This window comes from Cebus imitator, unplaced genomic scaffold (genome assembly GCF_001604975.1).
Source record: "Cebus imitator isolate Cc_AM_T3 unplaced genomic scaffold, Cebus_imitator-1.0 Scaffold337, whole genome shotgun sequence".
NCBI classification, from domain to species: Eukaryota; Metazoa; Chordata; class Mammalia; order Primates; family Cebidae; genus Cebus; species Cebus imitator.
Genome location: NW_016107652.1, coordinates 830,677 through 836,011, shown reverse-complemented (window position 1 = coordinate 836,011; position 5,335 = coordinate 830,677). Strand labels below are relative to the sequence as shown.

The 5,335-nt window shown below is 41.7% G+C and overlaps 1 pseudogene; it reads left to right on the top strand.

The window, feature by feature from the left end:
* Positions 1 to 1,234: 1,234 nt before the first annotated feature.
* LOC108287126 lies at positions 1,235 to 3,007 on the top strand (annotated as a pseudogene).
* The last annotated feature ends 2,328 nt before the right edge of the window (positions 3,008 to 5,335 follow it).

The following is a 5,335-nucleotide window of genomic DNA, read 5'->3' as shown; positions in this document are numbered from 1 at the left end:
AAAAGAAAAAAAAAACAATTTAAGCTAGACAAGCCCTCTCTGGGCATGCGGAAGCACTGTTACTTGGTGTCCAATTATCTTATTATTATTATTATTATTAATGAGAAGGAGTCTCACTCTGTTGCCAAACTGAATTGCAGTGGCATGATCTTGGCTCACTGCAATCTTCGCCTCCCTGGTTCAAGCAAGTCCCCTGCCTCAGCCTCCCGAGTAGCTGTGACTACAGGTGCTCACCACCATGCCAGGCTAATTTTTGGTATTTTAGTAGAGACGGGGTTTCACCATATTGGCCAGGATCCTGACCTCGCGATCGGCCCGCCTCGGCCTCCCAAAGTGTTGGGATTACAGACGTGAGCCACCGCACCCGGCCTATCCTGTACATTTTTCACATCATGCAATTCATTATATACCAAGTGCATGGCAGGCGCTGTGCTGAGCACTAGCCATGTACAAATGAACATGCATCCCATGCCCTCTTCCCAGTAAAGTTGGCTTTGAAGAAATATAATAAAATAATATATTTAATACAATAATAATATTTAATATAATGAGTCCCAAGGAAAAGGGACTCCAAAGTCAGTGAAAGATTTGGGAACAAACTTTATAAGGAATATAACATTCGGTTAAAATTTACAAATGATGACGGGGCAGATTTCCAGGCAGTTGGAACAACATAAAGTGAAGCATGTGACGGAAAAGAGCCTAGAACGTTCATAAGGAAAACAGCCAATTATAATATTTTTAAAAAATAATTGAATGGGAGGAGTCGCGGGGCACGTACGCGCGCTCTCGGCTCGCGCGCGGAGGTCGGCGGTGGCGGGAAAGGGCTCCCGGGAGCCAGAGAGTGCGGTGGGGCGCGGAGGGGGGGGAAAGTGGCCGCCCTGAGGAGGTTGGCGTTTACTTGTGTCAGCGGAAGAGTTTTGCTTTTGGTGCCCGCCTTTGAATACTGTTCCTGCCTCTGACTGAGGGGTCCGCTCGAAAGCCCCCCTCTTCCGCCCGCAGCCCACTGCAGAGCTAGCTGACCCGAGCCAGCGTGGGCGAGGTGGGAAGTGCGCCCGACCCGTGCCGGGAGCCGCGCCCCCGAGTGCCCACGGCTAGGCGGGTGCTGAGCAGGAGCGCCCGCCTGGGACCCGTGCCCCAGCCGCGGACGTCACAGGACGAACCCGTGCTCGCGCAGTTCATGCCGATGCTGAGCGCCGCGAACCTGGCCCGCGACGCGACGCGGCGCTCTTCCCCCGCGCGGAGCTGAATGAAACAGCCGCACCACCGCCGGCAGGTGCAGCCTGCGCACCCCGCAGGCCCCGGAGCCTGCCCAGCCACCCGCGGCTGCCTCCAGAGGAGCTGGTCCAGACAAGACGTGAAATGGAGAAGTATCTGACACCTCAGCTTCCTTCTGTTCCTATCATTCCAGAGCATAAAAAGTATAGAGGAGACAGTGCCTCTGTCGTAGACCAGTTCTTCGCTGACATTGAAGGGTTTACCTTACAGTATCCACAGGAACATCTTCCTCCCTCACATCACTCACCTGAGAACTGGCCTCGACAAATCCCAGAGACCCTGCGTCACACACATCAAGACAGAACCTGTTGCCATTTTCAGTCACTAGAGTGAAATGGCTGCCCCTCCTCCGCCCCGACCCAGGCCCTCCCCGAGTTCACCAGTATATTCAGCTCACAGCAGAGCGTAGCTCCAGAGGTGAACAATGTTTTCATCAAACAAGAACGTCCTACACCAGATCTTCATTCTTCTGTTCCTCCCCAGCAAGGCTACCTGTGCCAGCTACTGAATACACCGGATCTAGATATGCCCAGTTCTACAAACCAGGCAGCAGCCATGGACACTCCTAATGTTTCTATTTCAGCTGCCATGGCAGGCCTTAACACACACACCTCTGCTGTTCTGCAGACTGCAGTGAAACAATTCCAGGTCATGTAATTCCCTTGCACATACACAACGCCAAGTCAGTTTCTTCCACAACAGGCCACTTAACTTTCCCCCTTCACCATCAAGCTCGGAGCCTGGAAGTCCATATATACAAGCAGAGATGCTCCAGAATTTACCACCACCTCCATCCTATGCTGCTCCAATGGCTTCTTAACTGGCAATTCGCAATCCAAATTTACCCACCACCCTGCCAGTTAACTCACAAAACATTCAACCTGTCAGATCCAACAGAAGGAGTAACCCAGATTTGGAGAAACGACGCATCCACTACTGCGACTACCCTGGTTGCAAAAAAATTTATATAAAGTCTTCTTATTTAAAAGCTCACCTGAACACTCACACTCGTGACAAGCCGTACAAGTGCACCCGGGAAGGCTGCGACTGGAGATTCGCCCGATTCGATGAAGCGACCCACGACCACCGGAAGTATACGGGCACCAAGCCCTTCCGGTGCGGCGTGTGCAACCGCAGCTTCTCACGCTACGACCACTGCCCATGCTGCCCGTTCCAGGTCCACTGCGTTCCCTTTCAAACGAGAAACCTAACTCTTCCTATTAAAAAAAGAAAATCACAACAATAAAAAAGAAAACAACAAAGACTGGAAATGTATACTGTATACATTTGAGAAAACAGGGAATACGTTGTATCGATACCAAAGTGTTTAGTCATTTTCAGAATCTGGAATGTTTGCTGTAATGTATATGGCTTTACACAAGCAGATCTCACCTCATGACAGGCAGGCACATCTCAACATGGGTAAGGGGTACGGGTGGAGGGGAGTGTGTGCAGCGTTTTTACCTAGGCACCATCATTTAATGTGACGATGTTCAGTAAACAAATCAGTTGGCAGGCACAGGAAGAAGGATGGATTGTATGTCACGATTTTACTTGGCATTGAGTAGTGTTTTTTCAATAGTACATAATTCCTTAAAGGTATACAGTGTACCTGGCAATTCACAAATAGCCATTTAACAAATGTGTGGGGTTTTAAAATATACATATATATATATATATATATAATATATAATATATGTATATGAGTTGCCTATATTTGCTATTCAAAATTTTGTAAATATGCAAATCAGCTTTATGGGTTTATCACAAGTTTTTAAGGATTTTTTTGGGAGAAAGTCATAATTCTTTTGAAAATAACCATGAATACACTTACAGTTACAATTTGTGGTAAGATACCTCTCAATATTAATTACCAAATTCATTTCTTTAGAGGGAAGGAACAATCATTCAAATGAATTTAAAAAAAAACAAATTTCATGCACTGATTAAAATAGGATTATTTTAAATGCAAGGGCATTTTATGTGAATTATAAACTTAAGGGCTTGAAGATATTTACAAAACACAAAAGTTCAACCTCTTACAATAAGCTAAACGCAGTGTCATTTTTAAAAAGAAGGACTTATGATGTAGTTTTCACATATGACAATGTCGCATTCATGATCCGGTTTCATGTACCGAAACACTGAATTTATGATGCAGTTTTCATATACCAAGATGTTCCCTAGTGTAGTGCTGTTGGTTAAATGACAATTTATGTGGATTTTGCATGTAATATACAGTGAGACACAGTAATTTATATAAGTTGCAGTGAAGTTTAGTCTATTTTTAATATAACTCAATGTCTGCTTTTAAATATAAATGATATGTTAAAATCTTAAGGAAGCAAGTGCTACATATATGCAATATAAAATAGTAATGTGATGCTGATGCTGTTAACCAAAGGGCAGAATAAATAAGCAAAATGCCAAAAGGGGTCATAATTGAAATGAAAATTTATTTTTTTAGAAAAATATTGTTTATTTTGTGGTAATATACTAAATTTTTTAGAAGACAATTTTCATAACTTGATAAATTATTTTTTATTGTTAGAAAAGTTGCTCTTAAGATGTGTAAATAGATGACAAATGATGTAAATAATTTTGTAAGACCTTCATAATTTTTATATGTGGGAACACACCTACATGAAAAGCATAAATTGGTTGCTATTTTGCTTCTTTTTCCCTCTTATTTTTGTATTGTGGTCATTTCCTATGTAAATAATGGAGCAAACAGCTGTATAGTTGTAGAGTTTTTTGAGAGAATGAGATGTTTATATATTAATGACAATAGTTTTTGAAAATAAAAAATGCCTAAAAAATTTAATGGAAGAAAACATAATTGCAGAAGATTAAGGGTCAGATCCTGAAAGTCTTTGTGTGCAAAAGTCCAGTTACTGGAAATTCTTGATATATAAAGAGGAAAAATTTGACATTTCTCTCAAGATTTTCTTTTAGTTACTGGGTTCTAGAGATTAACATTTTCTGAAGTAGATTGAAATGCTAAGTAGATTAAAAATGTTTAGTTTAATATGCACAAAACTGAAATGTTATGGTATATTCGGTTGAAGATGTACAGTAAATTATCATGTACATGGATAGCTAATTAGTAAATTTTGTCCTGAAGACTAAAATCAGGGTCTCAGTTTATGCATGGTGGTTGAATAAATCATCATGGGTATAAAACATGATTAGGAAAAATATATGTAATAGTGTCTCTCCATCTATATTTTTAAAACATATATTGAGATGTAATTGACAAATAATATACTCCCTTAAAGTATAAAATTGAATATGTTTTACATATATTTGATATTGTCATCTGTACATCAGTGGAACTATCAGCACGATGTAAACAATGAACGTATCCATCACACTCAAAAGTTTCTCTATGTCCTTTGTAACCTTTCTCGCCAGCCCTTTAGGATCCCTCCTCTCCATCCCCAGGCAAGCATCCATTTGCTTCCTGTCACATATACTAGTGTATATTTTCTAGAATTTTATATGAATAGAGCTAAACAGAATGTACTCATTTTTTTCTCTAGCTTCTTCCATTCAGCATAAGTATTCATGATTCATTTATGTTGTAACTTGTATCAGTAATTCATTTTTACTCCAGTGTAGCATCCCATTTAATTGTGTATTAGTTGGAATTCTCCAGAGAGATATAACCAACAGAATACATATAAAAGATAATTTATTTAGGGGAATTGGGTTACATGATCAGAGGTAAAGAAGTTCCACCACAAGCCACCCACAAGCTAGAGTACCAAAGAAGCAGGTAACATGGCTTAGTCTGGAAACCCCAGAACCAGAGAAACTGATGATGCAGCCATCAGTTTGAAGCCAAAAGACCTATTGCCCCTGAGAAGCCACTGGTGCAAATATAGAGTGTAAAATCCAATACATCGGAGTCTGAGTTCAAGGGCAGGAAGAAAGAAAGCATCCTGCCCCCGAAGAGAGAGAGAGACAGTCCTCTTCTTTGCTTGTCTTTCTTAGGCATGCCCCAGACAACTGGATAGTGTCTGCCTGCATTAAGAGGGGGTCTTCGTATGCTCAG